Genomic DNA, 27,166 nt, shown 5'->3' with positions numbered 1-27,166 from the left:
TTTTCTTTCTTCCCCCCTTGCACTTCACAAGCTGAAGGAAGTGCAAGAAATAAGGCAAAAAACCAGATCTCTCTCCTCCCGGCCACTTGATCCTCTGCTGGCCCCCTGCTCCGACCGCTGTCGGGCATCAGCCGGTGTCCAGCAGTGGCACAGAGGGGGACCTCCCGCACGGGCCAAGGAGGCTGCCTCTGCTCTGTTGTGGGGGTGTGTGTGGCCTTGTATCCTTATGCCTGCCTCTGTGTGGGGCTCCTGCCCAAGCCCTGCTTTCGAGTTTGCTTTGGGCCCTCAGTTCTCCCACCCAAGAACCAGGTTTCCCAGTGTTCCGGCTACAGGAATCCCAGGCAGGAAGCAGTGTCCCCCCAGCATCACAGTCCAGCTCTGGTGGGAGAGACGGGCAAGCAGTGTGCTGCGTGGAGGCGATGGTGGGCTTTGCTGCAGCCCCTCACTCAGGGACCTGCCAGCTACATCGTTGGATCGGGCAGCTCTCTGCCATTGCTGTCCAGAACATTCAAATGGGCAAGCTGGCTGCAGATAGCCCAGCCCTGGAATTCAGGGTCCTTCTCCCTTGCTCTCGCCCAGATTTCCCAGCCTTTTTCCCTGCAGTCACCAAGCGCATGAGCCATTCAAGCGTGCAGCTATTTTTACTAGAGTGTGAAGGATTCGCAGTACAAACTATATTTAACAGGAGGTTAAAGTTCACATTACATAATCCGTGGGGCGCAGGATTAAATCATTAAACAGCCTGTTCTGGGCTCTTCCTGCTTTTCTTCTCTACAAATGGGCTTTCAGTCCCGAGCCTTCTTTCAGTTCGGCCTGCAGAGACCCTTGGGGTCTTGGTTTTTGGTGAGAAAGAAAGTCCTTTTCTTTTCAGGCCTCGACTCCCTCCCTCTGCCTCAGGGAGATTTTCTTATGGCATCAGGATCTCTGATTTAGCAGGAATCTATGAGGACATGTTAAGTGAACCCTTCCGGTGTTGAAAACTCTAGCCTAGAAATTCTTTTTTTTAATTAATTTATTTTTTTAAAGATTTTATTTATTCATTTGAAACAGAGAGATACAGAGAGAGAGAGAGAGCATGAGCAGGGGGGAGGCAGAGGGAGAGGGAGAAACGGACCCCCCGCTGAGCTGGGAGCACGATGTGGGGCTCCATCCCAGGACCCCGGGATCATGACCCGAGCCCAAGGCAGATGCTTAACCATCTGAGCCACCCAGGCGCCCCTAGCCTAGAAATTCTTAAAAACGCAAGCTATCCACCTAGAGGATCGAACTGATTCTCACTGACAACCACAGTGGCTTTTCAAAATCTTTTTTTTTATTTATTTTTATTTTTTATTTTTATGTTAATCACCATATATTACATCATTTCACAGTGGCTTTTCAGACCAAGGTACGAAAAGCGGACTGTGGTCGAGGGTGTTGATTTCAGCATGGAAATGATGGGGGGGGGGTCTAAACTAGCTCATCTGTAGGAGAGGACTGGAGAGCAGGGTCCTGGCCTGGGTGTGCAATGTTGACACGCTGCCCAGAGGGCCCTTCAGCCACCGTGCTACCTGCGAAGAGCCTCAGCCCTCAGCCCTGGGCAGGAAGGGGCTCTGCTGAAGAGTCACCTCACTCCAGGTGTCACCCCCTTCCTGGGGCAGCTGACATCCAAGGACTGGTCAAGTTTGCATTATAAAGGCCTGGGACCCTTCACTGGAACTCGGGACCGCTGGAATGCAGCATCCCTGCTTCAGAGCTCCCAGGGGGGTGGTTAACAGAGCCTCCCAGATGGCCCACCTGGCTTCCCTGCCTCTGGCACAGGCGCAGTTCTCAAGAGCGCCTCCCAAAACACTCCTGCGTGCAATCTGGGTCTCCTGCTCCCTAGAGAGCACGGACCTGAGACAGTGACCAGAGAACTTAGTAACATTTCTTAATCTGTGCGACATTCCCAGGTCTGCTTCTTTTTGTTACCATACCCTGTTGCAGTAAAGCTCTTCAAATGCAAATGGGAATGCTTTGGGGCAGACCCAGCGATGGGCATCAGCATCCCAGGTGAGAGTATCATAAAAGCAGGCACTCGCTCCCCATCCCAGAGCAAGGCAATGAGAACCTGTATTTTGACAAGAGCCTCAGATGATTCCTATGTACGTAAGCGCAGCTGGCAAGCTAAGGGGATGAGAAATGATTGAGCAGGCGTGTTTACTGGTAACAAGGCAGTATCCTGCCCCCTTGTCTTCTGCCTAATCGGAGTCACCTGTTTTTAGTTCTGAAGTCATTTTTCCTACTAAAAGGACTTTAAAAGCCCATTATTTTCCCACAGTCCAATCACAAACAAAAGGGCAGAAAACAGAGGCAGATGGCCCGACAACACACGGCTGGGGTCAGAGGATGGAGCTGGCATATTGAGCAAACAAGGGAAAAGCGTGTGTGTAAAGTACATATGTACAGTGGCCGCATTTCTCAGAGTACAGAGGAAAGATGAGACGCTCCTGTTGCCATACCATAGATGAACTTCCAACTTTCCCAAATGACCCCACGGAACCATCTTACAAGACCGCCTTCCCAGGGGCAGGGAGACACATTCACACCCCTACTCTTAGCCACACTGTCTAAAGATTGTCCCCTGTTCTTCACGGAGAAGGAGCTAGTTTATGCTAGCATGACAAGAGTCTGTTGTAGGTAGCATGCTACAACGTTAAGGTTATTTCATAGGAAGGATCCATTCTCAACAGACGCTTCTGTCGCTGATAACACGCCGCCGAAAGCCCTCTGTCTGGATTTCTTTATAGATCGATATCCAGACTGAGTGTGACTTGCGTGTGTGTCTTCCAGTACGAGCCTTAGACCACAGAGCAGGCAAGAACAGGTGAGCGCGGCTCAGAAAGGAGGTGGCTTCGCCGTGATTGATTTCGGCCTGCCGGTGGCCTGTTCTCCTTAGGGGGCAGCAAGGGAAGGGGAGCTGTGGTGTGACCAGGACCCCGAGGGAAAGTGTGAGTGTCAGCAGAAATCCAGGGGAGACACGGCGGGGTCCGGTTCTGGATGAAATGGGGTAACCCACTGCAGCCCGTCTCGCCCTCGCAGCGCAGTTCTAACACGCGAGCCCAACGCGAGCGAGGGAGCGGCTGCTGGAGGCGCCCGCGAGTAAGTGGCCTCCCGCCGACTGGGGAGGAAGACCACGCAACCAGCAGTGAGTTTCCCACTCGTTTTTTTTTTTTGACAGTATCCCCCGTTGGGATTTGGGGCGGCCCCAATTTGGAAGTGAACACCCTATGCGGATAAAAAGAGCTCCCTCTAGTTCTGGCTCAAAGTGCCGTTCACATTGTGTGGGGGTGGGGGTGCTGCTGTTTTTCGTTCTTTTCGTCATTCTCTCGCGCGTGCGCGGGTCCCCAGGCCATCAGAGCAGTGGCAGTGAGAGGTGCGGCGGGGGGGGGTGGGGGGGGGTGGGGCAGGGCACCCTTCCTCTCTGCTTGGAGGAGCCGTTTTCCTGTTCCTTTCTCACCACCCGGCCCTGAATGTGGACGCATCCATAGGAAGTGCACAGCACAGTAGGGTAAATAGAGGACTAGCTCTCTGTCCAGAGGATGGTCACGGGGAGCCAGAGTGCTAGAAAGTGATGGAGAGATCACAAAAAGGGAGGAACTTGGGCAAGCGGCCCCATGAAGCTGTTTAGAAACTCCTGGGCTCAACCCTGTGCTGCGTCTGCGCGGGTCTGCTTTTAACCAGCACAGCAAAGACTCGGAGAGCTGACCCAAGGGGTGGACCACCACCCAGGTCCCAGGGTAACACCCACCTCCCACCCCCACAGGGGCACACATGCCTGGGGAAGATTCTGAAAAGGAAACCGACATGGAAACTGCATCCCACAGGAGGCTGGCAGATCCTTCAGCCTGAATCCATCTGGGTTGACTGCCTGTTAAAACACAAATACCAGCCTTTACATAACATGGAAACAAAACCCAGGGTCTCCCAGCATATTATTCAAAATATCCAAGATACCATCCAACAAGACTCAGGGTATTAGTTTTCAATTGCTGCTGAAACAAATGTCCACAAACTTAGCGGCTTAAAACAATATACTTTTTTTTTAATTTTAAACTTCTGTTAAATCAGAAGTCCAAAATCAGTCACACTGGGCTAAGGTCCAGGTGTGGGCAGGGCTGGCTCCTTTTGGAGGCTCTGTAGGAGAATTGTTTCCTTGCCTCTTCCAGCTTTGAGAGGCTGCCCACATTCCTTGACTCATGGACCCCTTGCTCCATCTTCAAAGCAAGTGACCTAAGGTTTCTCCGACCCTCCTTCCATTGTCGTAGCCCTTTCTGACAATAGCCAGGAAATGTTCTCTGCTTTTACAGATGCTTGTGATTCTATTTGGCTCACTGGTAAACCTTCCCATCTCAAGGTCAGCTGATAAGCAATTTTAATTGTGCCTGCAACCTTAATTCCTTCGGCCACATAATGTAACTTATTCACAGTTTCCGGGAATTAGAACAAAGATGTCTTTGAGGGAAACTTTATTCTGCCTACTACCCTCAGCATAGGAAGAACCGTCAAATCTCAGCTCACATGAGAACAATCAGTAATGGTGCAGATATTGGCATTTTCTGACAAAGACTTTAAAGCAGTTATTATGAAATATTCCAAGAACTAAGGGAGAAGAACAAGCCTGAAATGAATGGAAAGCTAGAAAGTCTTAGCAGGGAAATAGAAACTATAAAGGATATCCAAATGTAAATTTTAGAATTAAAACATACAATAACCGAAATTTTAAAGCCTATTGGATATGCCAATAGAAATTATTCAGTCTAAACAACAGAGAAAAAAATTGAAAAAAAGATGAACAGAGCCTCAGGAACCAGTGAGACTATACCAAAATGTCTCAACCCTTGTGTCATTCGAGTCCCAGAGGAGGAGAAAGAATGCAGGGCAGAAAAAAATCCTGGAAAAAATAATGGCTAAATATATAAAAAATATATAAAAATAAATATAAAAAATATTTTAAAAAATCTATACCCGGACACATCATAATCAAACCACTAAAAACCAAGATGAAGACAACTCTTGAGAGCCGCCAGAAAGATGACATAGAACAGAACAGTTTCAAATGATTGTGCATTTCTTAGCAGAAATCAGAAATATGCCAATGTAAACAACTGGCATATTTTTGCTCATCAGATAAGCAGAAATTTTTAAAATTATTAGTCTGGTATTAGGATGCGAGAACATGTTAGTGGGAAAAGAAATAAGAACATTTATGAAAGGCAATTGGGCGTCATCTATCAAAATTTTAAATCTACACCCCTTTTAACCCTCAATTCCACTTCTAGAAGTTCATCCCAAAACAATATTTGTACATGTGCTCCAAGATATTTACTGTGGCATTGTGTATAATGGCAAATAAACACATTAATCAATAAAACATTATCAATTATTAACAGATGAATCATATTTACCTAAATTATAGAACACCATACTATGGGATGTAATAATGTACCTTTTAGAGCAATTACATTGGAGCCAAGTCTGCTGGCATAAGGAAGAAGCCACGATGTATTAGCCAATGATAAAGACCTTTGTCAAATAGAACGCACCCCCCCCCACACACACACCCACAAATCAGGTTTTATTAGTGTGTGTGTGATGATAATTGACGGGAAACAGAAGATCTGGAAGGATAAAAGCCAAGCTGATACCAAGAGTTACTTCTGAGGAGTAAGATAGGAAGGATGGAAAAGTTACTTAAACTTTTTACTTTATATATCTGTTCGTGTGTGTGTGTGTGTGTGTGTGTGTGTGTGTGTGTGTTAACAAAGAACAAGTATTATTTTGACATTTAAAAAAGTGGCAGAAGGCATACCTATGCCAATTTGGTAACAGTGCCTTCCAGTGTTCTGACCCTAAGAAATTCACTAACTAGCCTTTCACTGTTTTCTGGAGATTTAATGTTTTATTCACTCCCTTTAAGGAATCCCAATCATCTCATTCAGCATCTCCTAGAGTGTCAGTTTCCTACTGCTGCGTGATGAATTACCTCAAGATCTACCAGCTCAAAACGCTCAAAACACATGATCTCGTTTCGTTTCTGAGGATCAGAACCCAGAGTGTCTTGATGGGGTGTCTCTGGTCAGGATCTCCCATAGGTTGCAGTCATCTGAAGGCTTGAGTAGGCCTGGAGGATCACATACTAGTCTCTCACCTAACTCCTGGCAAGAGAACTCAGTTCCTCACTGGCTGGTGGTGACAGGTCTCAGCTCCTCTTCACACTCACCTCTTTGTAGGCTGCTCACAGCATGGCGGCTGGCTTTCCCTAGAGTGAGTGGTCAAAGAACAAGATAGAGTGACCAAGATGAAAACTGCAATGACTTCTATATCCTCACCTTAGAGGTGACGTACCATCGCTTCTGCTGTAGTCTACTGGTCACACAGACAGACCTTGGTACAACGTCGGGGGAGATTACACAAGAATGTGAATACCAGAAGGCAGAGATCATTGAGAGCTATCCAGAAGACTGGCTACCACATTAAATTCTGCCCGACTCTCTTTCTCTTCTCCTTGTCCAAGTTCACAGACTTTCTAAGAGCTTGTAAAGTGAAGCTCTATACCTCCAGCATCACTGGTGCATTTAGGGGTCCAGGAGCATCCAATCCTTCATCAAAAGAAAACCCCATGGGTCAATAGGAAATTGCAGTTCACAGAGCCCCAGTCTTTTCCTGTGAACAAGGGAGTTTTGATTTCCATAACGTGTGATGCTTAAGGAGAGTTGGGGAAACTACAAATGTAAATAATGGATCAAGGAGAAAAGCTTGGGGACTAAATAGGCGTCTCAACGAGAATCCCTTCAACAAGGAGTCATGTGACTTGTTCCCACCCTGCAGCCCAACCTGTAATCCTCACAAGTCAGGACAATCTTCTCTTCTCCCAAGGGGAAATTCCCATAAGCCATGGAGGCAAGGAAGTGGAAGGGCTTGCCAGCTCATAGATCAACATAAAGGCTACTAGAATCTGTTACTGAAAAAATATTGGAAGGGACTCAATAAAATCTGGGAGTTAAAGGATATCTGTGTCTCTGCACAAAAACAATATAAAGGACACCAAGGCTTGCCATATCTGAGAATTTGGAAGAGAATTTCCTGACAGATGTATGTACCTGATTGCAAAAGATGTGTGTTATAGTCCTAGGAGCATAATTGAATGGTATTATTCTGTGTAGCTTACCTTCAGCCAAACATTCAAGTCTTTCATAATATGCTTGTAGATAGGATGGAGAAATAAAAGTAAGAGTTGATTCATCATAGGTTGAGCAATCCTTATGCAAAGAGTGTTGATTAAATCATTGTTGTCAACTTGAAAGAAGTAACATGCCTCAGGGCTTTGAATTTGGCCTTGCCTCATTCAACATTTTTATAAACTATTTGGAAAAAGAAAAAGGACATGTGCTTATTATGTTTTAAAGTGTTATAGAGTTAGACAGGAGAGCCAAGAAGGTGGATAATAAAATCAGAACTCCCAGAGGTCTCCAACAGGCTGAAACGATAGGCCAGAACTTATGACATGAAAATGAGTGGAAGCGAGAGGCCTAACATCCTGCCCAAGTGCCAAATGGGAGAGCCCGGGCATGACACCAGCTAATGCAGGAAAGTTTTAGGTGAGCTACAGATTTGGTATGAGTCAGCAGTTCACTGGCTCTGCCAAAAAGGCAGTGCAAAAAAGACTCAGTCCGCAATCGTAACAGATGCAGAGCTCAGAACCAGGGAAATCTTGATCTGATGAACCCCACACTGTGAATATGTGGATGCCTACAATGACTGACAGATTCCTCTATGACTAGATGTACCTGCTAACTCCCAATGACACAGTTCTGTTTATAGCATTCCCCTGAGTGACCAATCTAGTAATTCTATCCAAAAAAAAAGGAAATGAGTTTGTTTTATTCTTTACTTGTTCAAACAATATTTACTGAGAAAAAAAAAAATATTTGCCAGGTACTCTGCTAAAAGCCAGTAACACAAAGATGCTTGGGACACATGCACCATCTGGCAGTTCTTCATTCAAATACTAATAAAAAAGTACTATTGTGAAGAGACTTGGTCAATGGAAGGTTCCAGATCAGTTGATCTTAAGATAGGGAGATAATCTGGTTGGGCCTGACTCAATTGCAGGAGCACTTTAAAAGGGAGTTTTCTCTAGTTGGTGGCAGAACAGTGAGTCGGAGGTTCAGAGCATAAGAAGGATTCCAAACATCAGTGCTGGCTTGAAGATAGAGGGGGTCACACGGTAGGAACATGGTGGTCTCTAGTTGCTGAGAGGGACCCCAGCTGAGAAGTCAGCAGGAAAACAGAGACCTTAGTCCTACAACCATAAAGGCAATTAATTCAGTTGCAAGAATTGGCTTGGAAGCGGCCCCAGGGCCCCAGAGGAGAACCACAGCCCCAGCCAACACCTTAGTTTAAGCCCAGTGAGCCCCTGAGCACAGAATCCATCCCCACCACGCCCAGACTTCTGACCTACAGAAACTGTGGGTAATAAACCTGTGTTGTTTTACAGTACTTTGGGGCAATTTATTATACAGCAATAGAAAGCTAACACAGGGAATGAATAAATAACAGCCACACGAGGTAAGTGCCCTGACGAAGCAAAGTTGAAGTGTCCACGGTTGGTTGTCAATTCGGGATCCATTTCCTCCTTCTCTTTCCTGAGTGAATCTCAGTTTTGTTCAGTCGTCATCCATCCATGCATATATGGCCCCTGACTACACTCCAAGCCCCACATGTGGGGCTGGTCAGTCTCCAACAGGGGTTGTCATCTTGGGCATTTTTGACTTTTGAGGCCTGGATAATTCTTTATTGTGGGGGGCTGTCCTGGGAATTGCAGGGTGTTGAGCAGCATCTCTGGCCTCTACTCACAACCCCCTACCCCCCATTCGTGATAATCAAATATGTCTCCGGATACTGCCAAGTGATGAGGGTGGGGAGGGATGGGGGGAAAAAATCACCCCCCCAGTTGAGAGCCACTGATCTAAAGGTGCACTCACCCACCTTGCTAATGACAGGTGCAAGAACAGGCATGTGACCACTTTGGGAAAATGAGCTGTAAAGAGAGGGCTTGGTGTAGACAGTGGAGTTCTCGTGGTGAGAGGGCTTGCAGGCATCGGGGTGAAGCTCCCCCAGAGGAAGCCCTCAGTGAGGAGACTCAGAAAGAGCAGTTGTATGGTGATGAGCATACAACTGGATCAGCAGGTGGGGACCAGCATGGACTCATTCTTTTAGAGTGACTATTAGGGCCCCAGCTGGTGAAGCCTAAGGACATCTGGGTGACACGCACTTAGTAAATGCTTTGAGTTAAGATGAAGAAAAGTCACCAAAATCTAGGGCTATTTTGCCTAAGTTCAGGAATAAATGTGGACTTTATAAAATAATAATGGACTACAGAAGTACAGAGAAACAGCCAGGAAGTTTAAGTGGGGGAAGCCCAGGAAAAGGCCCAACTACAGTGACTTGCCAGAAGGAGGAATTTTGGAGTGACCACAGAGGTGGGTCTACAGAAAACCTTGCACCCTTAGCTCAAAAGTTTGAACTTTTGCCGAGGAAGGACAACTTTCCTGGTCTGTCACTCTTAGTCACCTGGAAGCCAAAGAAGCTTTGCCCGTGACTCGGCTCATATATCCCACACCCCAAATACAGAACCCGGCCAAAACCAGCTTCTTTGGCCTCGATCTGGAGGCTTTTTCCCATTGCGGCTCTGTTAGAGTAGGCACAGACCCAGTGCTGCTCCTCGGGTCTTTGTCTCTATTTCTAGAAATGATATCAGCCACCCGGTTTTGACTGCTCACTCTGGGTGAGGCATTATGCTAAGCACCTGACAAGTTACCTCACTTAATCCTTTACCACGGCCAGATAGGGTAGGTATCCTTATTATGTACATTTCACAAAATGGCCTCTTACAGCTAAAAGAGCTTCAGGAACTTGCAGAGGGTCATGCAGTTGATCAAAGCATCCGGACGCCCCCGAACTCCTTGCTCCATCGGCACAGATGCGGCTATCAAGGTTCTAAAGTAACAACCCCCTCCTGTCTTTAGCAGCCAAAATCCAAAGCCCTTAGAACATGAGCTCATGCAAGTCTGTTGCTCCAGCACCTGGTCTGCAGACATGCTCAGGCACACTGCAGGGGTATCACAAATCATTGCTAACCTGTATTAAGTGCTTGCCATGTGCCAGGCACTCTTCTAAATATCTGCATTATGAATGGATTTAATCCTCAAAAATGCCCCTGCTTAGCGAAGTTCGGTTACTCTTCCCTATTTCACAGATTGGAAAAAAAGCAAAACAAAGCAAAGGCACTGGATGGTTCACGGACATGCCTGAGGTCACACAGCTAGTAAGTGGCAGAGCTAGGGTGAGGACCTAGGCAGTCCAGTGCCTCAGCCCATGCTTTCGCCACTCTGCTACTGATTGCCAAGTATCTACCATGTTCTCGGGGCTGGACTGGGTCCTCTGCATAGGTTTTCTCTCATCTCCTTAGTGTTCCTGCAAGAGAGCTGTGTCCCCAGTTTTATAACCAAGGAACCTGAACATCAGAGAGATGAAATAACTTGCCGAAGATCTTGGTTAGTAAAGGTAAACGTCCAGATCCCATCAGGGTCTCTGCTGTTGTATAAAGTTATTTGTCTTCTCATGCATATACTTTTTTTTTTTTTTCTGTAGCCCCAAGCAGGGTCCCTACTCCATCTTCCCCAGATCTCCCTGCGAGCAATAGCTCAGGTCAGTGCTCTGGGCACAGAGAGAAGGAGGAGGGAGATAAAAGAAGGTGGTGGCTGCCAGGCGCTGCTTCAAACACATTATATCCACATTTACAAAGGCACCAGGGCTGGTTGCCTAGCAACAGCGTTCCACCTCCCCAACCTGCTCTACCCCGTTCTTAACCCACCACGGATCGCACACTCCCCTCCGCCGGCAGTGCCCTCTGAGACATCCCCCTTCGAGGCTGCCTTTGTTCATTTTAACCTGATTTGCTGGGCAAATGCTTGCAGCTTGCAACTTGCAGGGAGTCCAGGAAACATGCAATTGGCGCAGCAGATGGCCCCAGGGCAGGCTGAATAGAGCCGTCCTCCCTGCTCGGCCCAGACCTTGGCACTCACAGGGTACCTAATGCTGTGGGAAGGAGGAGGTCTCATTTCAGGCTCTTTGTCAGATCCCTGAAGGTTTAAAAAAAGAGTTTTGTGTTTCACATATGTCAGGTCCTTTAAATAGTTCTTTGAAATAAAAGTTTGATTGGGATAGAACGAAAGTAGACTGTCTGGATTTCTTTTTTCATCTTATCTCCCATGTTTGAAGTTAGATCCTCTTAAATTTAAACTTATCTTCAGTTCAACCAATCCAAAAGGCCTTGGGGCTATTTTTGTCCTAGAGTCTTAAAGGGAGGTAGGACCAGGCAGAATACACAGTTCTCTGAGCTCTTCTTTCAAGATAAATGAAAAGGGCCAAGAGTAGTGCAACCCCAGGCAAGTCCAGAAGTTTCCTGCTTCTGGGTGAGGTGACGCTGGCCCGAGAGCCGGGCTGTGTTACCCCTCTCGAAGGCTCTAGGCATTTTTGTGACCAAGGGTCCTCCCTTCATCCACAAAAAAGGAAAAAAGATTAACAATTGTATTTTCCAATGATGTTGATATAAAGACAAATAGAATCCAAGCTAGAACCATCTATATATATATATATTCATTATTTTATTAGGCTATGTGCATCTTTTTTTCTAATTGCAAAAGAAATTAAAACATTTCCATGGACCCCTGAAAATGTATGAGTCGAAGCCCCTGCACCTGCTGTGACTAATGGATAAGATGGCCTTGCTGAGAGCAAACCAGCCCACGGCAAGCATTACTGAGACTCCGGTACCCATCCCGGGGCTCAGAGCCATGAGGTTAGGCCATCAGTAAGATGTGGTCCCTGCACTCAAGAGGCTTCCATCCTGGCTGGGGAGAAAAGTAAAGGCAATGACCTCGATCGCTGAACCATGGAAACTCAGCTTGGCCACCACCAAGAAAATCATCAAGGCCCCTTTCTTATTTAGTTGCATCACTTTCCCATTTGAATAAAGAATATATTTGAAGAACAGCAGATTGAGAAAAGTCCAGAGAGGTGGGAAGTGGCTCCAGCAAGCAATGGTGACGAGTAGGATACTGGAGTTGAAGAATAGTCAAGGAAGATTTCTGGGTCGGGGTCTTGAGTGGCCATCATTGCAGACAAGAAATATAGAAAGAACAGATTGCAGGAGGAGATCATGAGTCCCGTGTCGGGCAGGTTGAGTTTGAGATAACTTTGGGGACTAAAAGGCAGAGACTAGCACTGCTTTACTCCCCCGCTCAAGTCCCATCTTTCTGGAAGTGGACACAGGTAGAGAAATCTAGTGACTTGCCTGTTTGTGTCTCATGCCCAGAACAGACATCTGGACTATAGCTAGAGACTGGGATGTCATAGCAGATGCTGACACTTGACATTCACTCTCTACCTGCAAGCAACTTATGTGAGCACCTGCAACTCCCCGCCTTACTCCAGCCTCAGGAATAGATTTGAATTTTACATAGAATAAGATGGAATTGCGAGAGAGTTAATGCTCTGGAAGCAGGCCTCAACCAGTGATAGGCAGAGTTGGTAGATCTATACCCAACTTTGTCAGTTTTCCTCCAGGTGGGGTAACTCTGAGGCACAGACAATACAGAATACCCTCCCGAGACTGAGTTTCTAGAGCCCTGGGTGAAGCTGGAAACATCCCGGCCAGACCTTTCTGGAGTAAGAGGTTTCTCTGGGTGAAGGGCTATATAGTCAGCTCCTCGACTGTGTGCGTCTGGAAAGGAAGGGTTGACATTCTTAACAGTCATCAACTTCCAGTTGAATACTTCTTGCTTACAGACAGAGAGCTTGCCAACTCGAAAACAGCCCATTTGCAGGTGGATCTAGTTACTAGGAAGTCCTTTCTTAAAATGAAATAACACATTATGACTTCTACCTTTTGGCTCTTTTTCTTTTCCAAATTAAAAGCTTTATCTTAGTAAAAAGAAAAAGTGTATCATCCAGTGGTTTTTAGTATATTCACAGAATTGTGCAACCATCACCACCATCAATTTTCAAACACTTTCATCACCTCAGAAGGAAACACCATACCCACTGACAATCCTCAATCTCTCCTAATCCTCCCAGCCCACTCATAGTCCTAGGTAACCACTAATCTATTTTCACTTGCTATAGATTTGCCTATTCTGGACTTTTCAAATAAATGAACTCATATAATATGTTGTCTTCTTTGAATGACTTCTTTCACTTAGCATAATGTTTTCAAGGTTTGTCCATAGCGTAGCATATATTAATACATCATTTATTTTTATTGCCAAATAATATTCCATTATGGGTAGATTATATTTTATTTATTCAGTCATTAATTAATGAACATTTGGGTTGTTTCTACTTTGGGCTATTATTAAATAAGGTTGCTACAAACATTTGTGCGCGTGTTTTTGTGTGGATATGTTTTAATTTGTCTTGAGTATATCTAGAAGTGAAATTGCTAGGTCATATGGTAGCTTTATGTTTACCTTTTAGAGGAACTGTGGACTGTTTTCCCAAGTGATTAGCACCATTTTACATTCCAATCAGTAGTGTGTGAGGATTCTTTCTCCCCATTCTCACCAACAGTTGTTATTTTCTGTCCTTTTTATTACAGTAATCATGGTGGCTGTAAAGTAGTATCTTGTGGTTTCGATTTGTGTTTCCCTAATGACTAATGAGATTAGAATCTTTGCATGTACTTATTGGCTATTTGTATATCTTCTTTGGAGAATTGTCTATTCAAATCCTTTGCCTATTTTTAATTGAAACATTTGTCTTCGTATTATTGAATTGAATTGTGAGACTTCCTTATGTATTCTAGGTACAGATCCCTTATCAGATAAATGATTTGCAAGCTTTTTCTCCCATGCCATGAGTTGTCTTTTCACCTTTTTTGATCATTCCCTTTGAAGCACCAAAATTTTTAAATTTTGATGGAAGTCCAATTTATTTATTTGTTCATTTCTTGTTTATTCTTTGGAGTCATATCCAAGAAATCATTGTCTGATTCAAAGCCATGAAGATTTATGTCTATGTTTTTCTTCTGAGAGTTTTATAATTTCAGTTCTTAAATTTAGGTCTATAACCCATTTGAGTTAGTGTTAGTATGTGGTGTGAGGTAGGGGTTCAACTTCTTTTTTTTTTTTTTTTTTTTTTTGCCTGTGGATATCCAGTTTTCCCAGTACCATTTCTTGAAAAAACTATTGCTTCCCTCATTGAATTGTCGTGGCATCCATGGTAAAAATCAACTGATCATAAATGTGAAGGTTTATCTCTAGACTTTCAATTCTATTCCATTGATCTATCTGTCCATCCTTATATCAGTACCACACTGTGTTGATTACCATAGTTCTGTAGTAAGTTTTGAAATGCAGAAATGTGAATGCTACAACTTTGTTCTTCTTTTTCAAGATCATTTTGGCTCTTCTTGGTCTCTTGCTTTTCCGTTTCCATATGAAGTTTAGTTTGTCCATAGCTGCAAAAACAAAAACAAAACAAACAAACAAACAAAAACCCACAAAGGCATCTGGGATTTTGAGTGGGATTACGCTGAATATGTAGATCAACTTTGGGAGTATTGTCATCTTAACGGTATTAAGTCTTCCAATCCAGAAACCCGGAATGCCTTTCCATGTATTTATGTCTTATGCTTCTTTTGTTACATTTATTCCTAAGTGTTTTGTTCTTTTTGGTTGCTGTTATAAATGGAAATATTTTCTTAATTTAATTTTTTGATTATCCATTGTTACTGTATAGAAATACAGTTCATTTTTGTATATCAATGTTACAGCTACAACATCACTTATTAGTTCCAATAGTATTTTTGTGGATTCCTTGGGTTTTCTATGTACACGATCATAACTTCTGTAAACAGGATAGTTTTGCTTCTTCCTTCCAATGTGGATAACTTTTACTTCCTTTTCTTGCCTAATTGTCCATGCTTAAACCTTCAAAGTTCAGCAATGTTGAATAGAAGTGGGGAGAAGAGACATTCTTATCTTGTTCCCAATCTGAAAGGAAAGCCTTCAGCTTTTGCTATTAAGTATAATGTTAGCTGTTGGTTTCATAGATACTTTTTAACAAGCTGAGGAAGTTCCCTTCCATTCCTAGTTAGTTAAGTGCTTTTATCATGAAATGTGTTGGATTTTGTCAAGAGCTTTTTCAGCTTCTACTGAGATGATCATGTAGCTTTTGTGGTTTATCCTATTAATATAGTGTACGAAATTAATTGACTTTACTGTGTTTAATCAAGCTTTCATTCCTGGGATTAAATCCCACCTGGTAATGATGTTGAATCCTTTTGAAGTTGCTGGGTTTGGTTTGCTAATACTTTGTTGATGAATTTTGCTCCTATATTTATAAGATACATTGATCTGCAAGATTTTTTTCATTGTCTTTGTCTGGTTTCAGTATTAATGTAATACTGACCTCGTGGAATGAATTGGGAAGTATCCTCTCCTCTCCTACATTTTTGTAAGAGTATATGAATGATTCACATTAATTCTTCTTTAAACCTTTGGTATAATTCACCAATGAAGCTATTTAGGCTGGGGGTTTTTCTTTGTAAGAAGTTGTTAGGGTTTTTCTTTCTTTCTTTCTTTCTTTCTTTCTTTCTTTCTTTCTTTCTTTCTTTCTTTCTTTCTTTCTTTCTTTTGTTCTGTTTTGTTTTGTTTTTAACTGATTCAATCTCTTGTTATAGCTCTATTCAGATTTTCTATTTCTTCATCAGTTTGGTGGTTTGTGTCTTTATAGGAATTTGTTCAATTCACCTACCTTATCTAATTTTTGGCATATAAATTATTCATTGTATTCCCTTATAATCCTTTATATTTATAAGAGGTTGGTAGTGATATTCCCTCTTTCATTCCTCATTTTAGTAATTTGAGTCTTTTCGTCCCCTCTCCACCCTGGTTCCTCTAGCTTAAAGTTTGCTAATTTTGTTGATTTTTTCAAAGAAACAATTTTAGTTTTGTTTATTTTCTCTAATACTTCTCTTTATTTCATTATTTTGCACTCTAGCCTTTATTATTTGCTTTTTGAGGGCTTAGTTTGCTCTTCTGTTTCTAGTTTCTAAGGTGAAAGGATAGGTTATTGAATTGAGGTCTTTCTTGTTTTCTACATTTCTAAATTTCCCTCTAGACACTGTGTGAGGGGCACTTGGGTGACTCAGTAGTTTAAGCGTCTACCTTCAGCTCAGGTCATGAACCCAGGGTCCTGGGATTGAGTCCCACCTCAGGCTCCCTGCTCAAGAGGCAGTCTGCTTCTCCCTCTCTCTCTCCCTCTCCCTGTGTTCATGCTCTCTCTCTCTAAAAAATAAATAAAATCTTTTAAAAAATAAACGTAAACACTGTGTGAGTTGCATCCATGAGTTTGGGTATCTTGTGTTTTCATTTTCATTCATTTCCAAATATTTTCTAAATTCCCTTGTAACTTCTTTGTTGACCCACTGGGAATTTAGGGGTTTGTTGTTTACCTTCCACATATTTGTGAATCCCCCAAATTTCTCTCTGTTATTGATTTCTAATTTCATTCCATTGTAGCTGGAGAACACACTTCGTATGATTCAGTTCTTTCAAAGTCTTTGTGGCTTGTTTTATAGTCTAGGATATGGTCTATTCTGTAGAATATTCCAGAACACTTGAGAAGAATGTGTATTCTGTGCTTGTTGAGTAGAGAATTCTCTAGAGATCTGTTAGGTCTAGTTGTTTGATAATGTTGTTCACGTCTTTTGTTTCCTGTTGACTGTCTGCCTAGTTGTTCTATCCATTGTTAAAAGTGGGATATTAAAGTTTCTGACTACTATTCTTCAATTTCAACTTTCAATTCCATCAGTATTTCCTTCACTTATTTGGGGGCTCTGTTGCTATATATATAATATATATGTGTATATATATGATTGTTATAGCTTCCTGATGAACTGAGCCTTTTTCATTATAAAATGTCCCTTTTTTTTGAAGATTTAATTTTTTTAAAGATTTTATTTATTTATTTGACAGAGAGAGACACAGTGATAGGGAACACAAGCAGGGGGAGCTGGAGAGGGAGAAGCAGACTCCCCGTGGAGTAGGGAGCCTGATGTGGGGCTTGACCTCAGGACCCTGGGATCATGACCTGAGCCGAAGGCAGACATTTAACGACTGAGCCACTCAGGCGCCCCTAAAATGTCCCTCTTTATCCCAAGTAACATGTTTTTGTTTTGAAGTCTCTTTTGTCTGATATTAGTATAATCTCTTGGGTTAGTTTCCTATTGCCTCTCCAAACAAATTACCCCAAATTAGTGGCTTAAACAACATAAATTTATCATCTTACATTTGTGGGGATAAGAAGTTCTAAAACCAGAGTTGGCAGGACTGCATTCCTATTAGAAGCTCTAGGGAGGATCCATTTCCTCACCTTTTCCAATGTCTCAAGGCTGTCCGTATTCTTTGGCCCCTTCTCCCATCCTCATGGTCAGGATTTCAACATCTTCAAACCTTTCCCCCTCCCTCCCTCCCTCCCATGCCCCAACCACCATCTCTTCTGCTTGTCATCATGTCTCTTCTGTCCATGACTCTCTTGCTTCCCTGTTATAAAGACCCTTATGATTTTATTTGACCAACCTGGGTAATCCAGGATAATCTCCTCATTTCAAGATCTTTTACTTAATCACATCTGCAAAATTAATTTTGCCATGTATGTGGCTGTTCTGATATATCTTTTGGGTTTACTGTTGACATCCAGATATAGAGTCATGTGTGCTATTTTGCCTCATCCTTCTCTCCAGATGAACCATTCCAGTGACCATTAACCATTCTTTGAATGACATGGTATTGGATTTTTCGTCATCCTGGGCTTTCCGCTCTGTGTGCCTTGAAGATGTTGGGATAATAATCACGGTAAATCAGTAGTAAATACTTATTTTTTTAAAGATTTTATTTATTTATTTTATTTATTTGAGAGAGATAGTGACAGAGAGAGCGAGAGAGATCACAAGTGGGGAGGAGAGGGAGAAGCAGGCTCCCGCTGAGCAAGGAGCCTGATGCGGGGCTCGATCCCAGGACCCTGGCGTCATGACCTGAGCCGAAGGCAGAACCTCAACCGACTGAGCCACCCAGGCGCCCCAGTAGTAAATACTTATTGAATGCTTGCTCTCTGTCAACTGCTACACTGCCCTCCTTACAGAATTGTTTCATTAATCCTTACAACAAACCTGTGAGACTGATATTATTATCGGCACTGGGTGTAATTGAAATGCTGAGGTGTAGAGAGGTGCAAGAACTTGCCAGGGTCTTATAGACAGCAAGTGGTGAGCCAGAATATGAATCCAAGTAGTCTGATTCAGGAGCCTCCTTTCTTACTCATCTCTGAAAAATAGCACACCTATTTCACTAATGTCAAGCAGAATCTGATTTAACGATTGAACTGATAAAAATAGCACATACGGTATACTATTGTGCTAAATTATTTCTCTCATTACTTGTCTATATCTTCTTCCAATTGTCAATGTGCAGAATTTGCAGGATTTTTATTGGTTTATGTTTTTTGTTATTGTTTTTTGTTTTCTTCTCTTAACTTTTTATGTCCCTTGAGTTTTTATGATGAGCATGTATTATTGTTTTTGTCTTTCTCAATGGCTTTATTGAGATGTCATTTATATACCATGAAGTTCACTAATTTCAAGCGTCTACTTCAATGCATTTTAGGATATTGACAGAACTGGACAACCATCACAACAATCTAACTTTAGAACATTTCCTTCGTCCTTAAGAGAAACTTTGAACCCATTTATAGTCACTCCCCATTTCCACCTTCAGCCCTATGCAAACACTAATCTACTTTCTGTCTCTTCATATTTTCATATTATAAACAATTTGTATAAATTAAATCATACAATATGTGGTATATGGCATCTAGCTTCTTTCACTGAACACGATGTTCTTGAGGTTCATCCATGTTGTACCATGTACTGGTACTTTGGTCCTTTTTATTGACAAGTCATATTCCAGTGTATGGGTATATGGCACACTCTTTACCCATGCATCAGGTTTTTTAAATTAATTTTTTCAGCTTTATCGAGGTATAATCAACACATAAAATAGTATGTAATTAAAGTGTACAACATAATGATTTGACACACATATACTCAATAAAATGATTACCACAATCAAGTTAATTAGCACATCTGTCAACTCACATACTTACCCTTTCTTTAGTCCACTCACCACCTGATGGACATTGGGTTGTTTCTATCTTTTGACTATTGTAAATAATATCATTATATGTGTCTGTAAGCCAATTTTTGTGTGGACATATATTTTCATTTCTCTTGGATAGATATCTAGGACTGGAATTGCTGGGTCCTATGATGTTTATGTTTAACATTTTAAGAAGCTGCCAAATTGTTTTTCCAGAATAATTGTACCATTTTACATTTCCACCAGCAATTTATGAATGTTTCCATTTGTCCACATTCTTGCCAACACTTGTTACTGTCATCGTCTTTTTTATAGCTCTTCTAGTGGGTGTGAAGTGGTATTTCATTATGGTTTTGATTTGCATTTTCTAATAACTAATGATATCGAGCACCTTCTCAATGGGTGCTCATATTCGTCATTTATATATATTTTTGGCAACATGTGTTATTTTTACAATAAATGAAGGTATTTTTTAGAAGATTTCAATATCTAGTACTGGACATAATCAACCATTTGACATTTGACCAGCATAGAGTACAGTGAGCATGGTGGCCTGCAATTTGTACTTTGTACTTTTACTAATGCAGGCCAAATGCTGGACTAACTTATTTCTCAGACACATTACATGGTAGCCTCAAATTAAGCCTGCAGTCCATGCAACTATCCCAGATCCTGTTCTCATTGATTATTATAGAGCTCGGTTTTCCCCATTCTCTATTTGGGCAATTGATTTTATTGGGCCTAAATGCTGGAGCTAACGTTTTATCCATGTTGAATTTTAACTTGTCAGTTGAGACCCAATATTGCCACCTATAAAAATAATACTTTATCTTAAGTCTGTCACCTCACTCCGCCTCCCTGGCAACCCTATCTTAATGTCAAAATATCCAAGAAGGTAGATTTTTTTTTAACCATTATGGTTTTTGTTTTCTTGGAATCAAAATGAATTCAAACATTTACTTAAGCAACATGGAGCCTTAATTACAATGCGTGAGATTTGTTTAAAAAAAAAAAAACAAACTAAGCACGTCGAAAATAAAATGAATGGAGGAGACCTACAAAACTCCGTATTTTTATTTTTCATAATCAACACAGGGACATAGCTCTAGTATGTGAAAAGTTGTTAAAAGCAAGTACTGCTGTTCAACTCTGCCTCATAGTAACAGCTCCTTTTAATGAATATATGTTTTAAAAATGAGATGGATGAGGGGCGCCTGGGTGGCTCAGTCTGTTAAGTGTCTGCCTTCAGTTCAGGTCATGTTCCCAGGGTCCGGGGATGGAGCCCTGCATCGGGTTCCCTGCTCAGTGGGGAGTCTGCTTCTCCCTCTCCCACTCCCCCTTGCTTGTGTGCTCTCTGTGTCTCTGCCTTTCTCGCAAATAAATAAATAAAATCTTTAAGAAAATAAGATGGATGAGAAGGGGAAGTATATACAATGTCATGGAAACACAAATATTTCATATGTAGGGTATTCTATTACATTTTGCGTCTTTCTGATTATACTCGCAGTGGGAATATTCTCTGGAAATGCTGAAAGCGATGTACTATCACTTTATGTGGTAACTGTTGTACCCAGAACCCCTTCACATCCCACCTCTCCCTTGAAAAATCTTTCGGGTCTTTTCAAACCACGAGGATTTTTTCCTTCCTCTGAAGTTTCTCTGCAGAACGGAATTACTCATTCTTCTCAGTCCACGGCATGTCCTTCTTGGTTTGCGCGGGGCCCCTCTTTGCTCTCTTTTCTCCCTGTCACCCTTACGCTCACCACCCCTCTCCCCTCCCCGCTTCCATCCCTTCTCCAGTATCCACTCTGGTGTATCTAATGTACATCCTTCCAGTCTACCAGTCCATCACGTACGTTCAGAGAAATGTGCATCCATTAAAAAATGTTTATGGGTCTATGTTTTAAAATTACATAAATAATATTGTGCTATAAATTTTATTTCTTTAATCCTCCACCTTTGTTTCTGAGAGATATCCATATGCTACGTGTAAATCTAGTTTTCATACTTCTGCCCGCTGCATACCATTCTATCAAATGCACATAGCGACTGTACTTATCTGTATACTTCAGGACAAGCCCTCAAGTTGCCTCCAAAGCACTTCCGTGAACTTCCATGTAAATTTTCTGTACTTACACTGTTTTCTATGCTGGCCAGAGAAACTGTCCCTAGAAGGACATGTGCAGTTTCTCCTTACAGACAGTTTCTCTGAGGTATGTACCCAGGAGGGAGATCGCTGAGTCATAGGATCATGAGTACATAATTTCAGTAGAAATCGCCAGATTGCCCCTGAGGAGAGCTGTAGTCACTTACCTTCCCACACCAGTTATGCAACATTTTGTTTCAACTCATCCTCACCAGCACTTGGTATTGTCAGACTTCTCGGTTCTTGCCAACCTGGTGTGAAATACAATCTCAGTGGGGTTTTGTTGGGCTCTTCTCTGACTGCTGGTTGGGCTGAACTTCTGTCTCCTCACATGATTATCAGCCACTCGAGGTTCCCCTTCTGTTGAAATGCCTGCACATATCCATTGTCTTTTTCTCTCTGTTGTTGTTTCCATCGTTTTATTGCTGACTTGCACAATTTGCCTATACGTTCTGGCTCTTAACACCCTGAAGCGTTAGGTATTGCAAATACCTTCTAGACTGTCACCAGACACCTGTCACTATTAACTGCATGATGTCCTTCATCGGCCCTAAGCCTCCCAATGTTTATTATTGTCAATCATCAGTTTATCTCGGCATTTTGAGCTGATGAGGTTTTTACTTAACAATTTCTCTATCGCCCAATGGCAAATAAGTATTCCCCAATGTTTTCTTCGATTAGCTTTATAGTTTTACTTGCTCATTTTGAAATTACTGCATTTTGAGGTATTTTTAATGCATCAAGATAGGGATGTAAGTTTATTTTTCTCCATTTAAGTAAGACCATCCTCTCCCAAATTTTCTAAGTAATCTATCCTTTTACTATATATGCTCATTAATCTGTCCTTATCATAGCTGCATAGTTTTATTTGGGGACTCTTCATTCTTTCCATTAGCCATTGGCAATGGTCTTGAATGAACGGGTAATGCAACAAGTTGCAAAGTTCTTACAAGAAGGTTTGAAGATAGCTCCTCCTTATTCTCTTGAGCTTTTCCAGCCTCTATTCGTTGTGTCTAGTGGGTGGACTTGGGGGGTAAATGTATATAAATTCTGCACATCAGCCTTATACTTGTCATTTCTATGTCTTTCTCAAATGACTCAATTTCAAGTAGAATCGTTCTGTGTCTTGGTTCTTCTTTTTCAAAGTTGCTTGGTTACTCAAGAGCCTTTGCTCTCCCATATAACATTTTTTTTAGAGATTTTATTTATTTATTTGAGAGAGAGAGAATGAGGGATAGAGAGCACGAGAGGGAAGAGGGCCAGAGGGAGAGGCAGACTCCCCGCCGAGCTGGGAGCCCGATGTGGGACTCGATCCCGGGACTCCAGGATCATGACCTGAGCCGAAGGCAGTCGCTCAACCAACTGAGCCACCCAGGCGCCCCTCCCATATAAAATTTAAAATCAGTTCATCAGAAGCCCAGAAATCCATGTTGTGATTTTGATTGGATTTGTAATGAACTATATAGCAATCTGGGGAGCAGAATCTCAAATAGTACCTAGACTTATCTGTATTCAAATGCGAATGTTGCACACATGTAAAAGTATAGTTGAAACAAATGGGACTCCCCCTTTTCGCTTTGCGATTGTTCACCTTGCCCCTGGGCTAGAAACTCCACGGGAGCAGGGGACATATCTGTCTTGTTCGTGTGCTTGGGTTGGTGCCAGGCACAGAGGGAACACTCAATAAATGCTTTTTGAATGAATGAAGGGAAGCCACAGCAATCAGAAATGGAGTAATAGCTCCTCTGGTTTCCTCACGACACACATGCGCATCCACCAGCCTCTGTGGCAGGAAGTCAAGTCACTGGCTGGAACTTGCTCTCAAGTGCTTTGATGGTGCAAATAACTGACCGGTTAGGGGCCATCCCAAGGAGCGCTTTCAATTGGTCTGCCTGAAGTTCTAACAGTGAGAAGGATGAACCCACACTGCCCCTGACCTGACTTAACCCCTCAGTTCCAGCGAATCCACACATTCCTGAGTTTATCTTTCTGATAAACTGAGTAACCTGAGATAGAGAGCCTATGGCAATGGTCTTGAATGAACAAGTTACGAAGTTCTTACAAGAAGGTCTGAAGATAGCTCCTCCTTATTCTCTTGAGCTTTTCCAGCCTCTATTCGTTGTGTCTAGTGGGTGGACTTGGGCGTAAATTTATATAAAGTAATAATCCATTGTTCTGTTTTTCTTTTGCTCCTACTCCTCTCCCTTTATTTATTTATTTATTTATTTATTTATTTATTTATTTGAGGGTGAGAACTAAGAGGTTAGGGCTGGAAAGGTGGCAGATTTCTAATGAAATCACAATTCTTTCTTTCTTTCTTTCTTTTTTTAAGGAAAATGGTAACACTAAAACCATAAGGCAAACCAGTAGGGGGTGTTAAAGATAAAATTACCACTCAGAAGTCAATGGAAATGCAGTTACAGGCAATTATTGCCATGTTCTCTGTGTCCCTTGTAAGCGAATTGACCTTTAAAAATAAAATTGCCCTTGATTGTTTTTTAAATTTCATTTTCTGTGCTCCTGAGATGGTTTCCAACTGTTATCTGTCTATTTTTAAAATCCCTAAATGTACGGTTATAAATAATAGTGATCAAAATTTTCTTGGATTATTAACTTTCCCTTATATTTAAAAAATACTCCTATTGCGTATCTGACCATGAATAAGCAGATCATAATATTGCGATAAAATGGAATATTATGCAGCCATTAAATAATATTTTAAAGAACCTTAAGATATCTGGAAATGTTTATTATGTCATCTTATGTAAAAAAAAAACAAGGTACAAAACCACATCTGTTTTTTAATGTTTAAAATAATGATTATGGGATTATAGGTTGGTTTTATTTTCTTCCTTATGTAACTGTTCTCTGTAATTTCCAAATTCTCTTTAATAAATGCCACTCTTAGAACCAGGACAAAAAATGGTAAAAGTACTCAGATGTCTTTTTGATAGAACTTAATTTGTCTTGAGGGTATCTTTTGATAGGAAATAGACACAATTTTTCTATTTTAATAGTGGATTACCAAGACACCATGAAGTGCCCTGCCATAAATCACATAATTCATGACTAAGAACTAGAATCTGAAAGAGAAAATGACCTCTTGGGTTTGGTCCTGGCCCCACTCGCATAAACCCGGTGAGAAATGCAGAGGGCTGGTCTCTTCTCCGAGCCTCTTGGTGGCTAGCTCTCAGGGACATCCTTCCTCCTCGTATTGACTGAACCTGGAGGAGACCCAGAGAGTGAGCCAAGGCTCCCCTCCCGGGTCAGCTCTCTCCAGCCTTCTGCCAAGGGAAGGAAAGAATCCTGGAACATATCTCTGGATTATCACAATTTCCAAATAACTGGCTCTATCTGATTGAGATCACTTCAGATACAAATGCTATTGTCAGCAAAGAACAACATTTCCATGTTCCTAAATTACCGGAAGCCTAACTTCAGATACATTGTGCTCTTCTCTCCTTGAACACTTAAGAACAGAGACTGTGTCTATTCTTTTCCAAAGGCTCCTAGCCAAATTCCCAATACAGAGACATGACACTTGTCGTGTAATCTTTCTAAATACTCATTAACTCATTAACCATTGGCCTTGGAACATTGTACCTTGAGGGCACTAATTCAAATTCAGGCCTGGTGGACAGTGTATGCAATGTGCAACATCTTATTACCATGTGGGAATGACTCATTCATCAACGTGGGAGCTCTAAATTTCCATTTGGAGAGTCAGTAAATCTTGTGATTTACTTTCAAGTGGATCTTTTAATTTTTTGAAGTGCCAGATGACAACTATTTCTTTCTTTCGGTCATGGCTCTTGATAAACAAACAAACAAACAAAAAACTGGATTGCCTGGGCTCACCGAGAGAGATTTTGCTTCAGCTGATCCCCAGTGGAGCTCAGGCACTGGTATTTATTTATTTTTTTTTTAAATCTCCTTTGATAATTGTAATGCTCAGCCAGGGTTGAGAACTACTAATTTGAACTCTGAATTTTTGACTCTACAACATAGTTAGTATCTCTGATTTACTGGATGGCAAGTCTTTGGTCAAGAAAGCAACATCCCGTTATAACACAGATCCCATGGGTAAGATCAGATTTAGGACTTTCCATGTGGTTCCGGGAACTGGACTGCAGCAACAATCAAGTATTGTTGGATACTTTATATTTGTCTGGTACCCTCAAAAGAAGCACCTAGGAGAAACCTGTTTCCTTACGTCTATAGCTCAAACTAGGGAGAAGGACTTATTTGCGATATTGCATCTTCCAAACCATGACCGTTCTTTATTCCTGAATTTATTTAGATCTTTTATCAGTTAGGGTCCAGTGAGGAGTCAGAAACCAGACCAGGCATTTGAACAGGGAAATTGTAATAGAAAAATGTGTGACCCAGTACAATCAGGAAAAAGGTGGATATCTATTTAAAAGCGTCAAGGATGACTCTAAGGGGTACAGAAAGAGCAAAAGTAGCGACTCCCTCTGGATCGCGGGAGATAGTGGGATAGTGAATAAGTGAAGATACTTGGAAATGTCAAAGGGTCCCCTTCCCCACCACCAAGGCTGAGGTTCAGCCCTCCCTGGAGGAGGTGAGGGAGTGTGGCTGCCATGGGAACCTGCAGGAGTGGCCAAGCTGTGTGTTGGAGGAGGAAGTTACCCGAGGGCAAGGGCCGAGCTGCTGACCCAGCAGGATGGGACTTCGGTGATCCATCAGTCAGTCACTCATTCCCAAGCTCAGAGAGAGCATTTTCAATATTTCACCAGATCTGTTTTCAGAGGCTGTGGGCCACATGTAGGGAAAATTGTGATGCAGTTCTCTGACAAAAACCCAACCCTTTGTTATCAGTGGGCTATGATTTATGGTAAGAGGAAAATGCAGATACCAGAAGAATCTCTGATCCTGTGTTGAAAGGGAAGAATTTTGCTGCTCCGGCCAGCAGCCCTCACCCCCAAGGCGCTGGCGCTCCCAGATCCCCACAACTGGGTCTAGAATCGGTGCTTCTCCACCACCCACTTCTCTTCCACAGGGTGGGGATCCGATCTTCTGCACAACAAGCGTGGATCCAGATGCGGCAAGACGGAGTCTTTTCTGACTCATTTTCAGAGGGGCCAGGGGCAGAGGCTGTTCTGTGCCAAGGCAGAGATGTAGCAGCAGAGAGAGAAACGAGAGTGGGTGAAGGAGCGAGGAGATTTGAGACACTGTCCATTTGGCAAGAAAGGGGAGAGTAAAAAGACAATAATGCCTCAGGGGCTGTAAACTATTTATGGTTCTAGATCGATATCAAAAGAGCCCTCTCAGAAACTAGTTTTGAAGAGGAAATTGGTGAACTTAACTGCTTCAGGACAGGATATTGTGGATAAAATAATCTCGTGGCACCTTTTCAAATGGAGGCAAATGCCGCCGTATTGGATTAAGAAAAGAGATCTGAGGCCAAGGGCACATAAGTGAGCCTGCAGGGAGTTGGGATGGGCTACTTGAGGCTGCCTTGGCACCTCCAACCCCCCGCTCGGCCTCCAGTATCTGCTGAACCTTACCCCAACTCCACACTCAGGCCCTGGCCCCTAGCTACTGGCCTCCATATTCTCTTCAGAACTGTCCTCCGCCAGCGGCTGGCTGAGGGCAAAGTCTGAGGATGTTGGAGCCAAGATGGCCAGGAAGCGTTCCTGGGCAACACCGCCTGGTAGCTTGAGGAGACCCCAAACAAGTGTGACGCAGGGCCCAGGGGACTGTCCCTGGAGAAAGAAGAGGCTTCCCATAAAGAAATAGAGGGGGCTCTTCCTGAGCT

Source organism: Eumetopias jubatus, unplaced genomic scaffold (genome assembly GCF_037043125.1).
Source record: "Eumetopias jubatus isolate StellerSeaLion01/CBP00866 unplaced genomic scaffold, mEumJub1_p1.0 scaffold_4, whole genome shotgun sequence".
NCBI classification, from domain to species: Eukaryota; Metazoa; Chordata; class Mammalia; order Carnivora; family Otariidae; genus Eumetopias; species Eumetopias jubatus.
The sequence above is the reverse complement of the archived record's forward strand: the minus strand, read 5'-3'. Positions refer to the sequence as shown.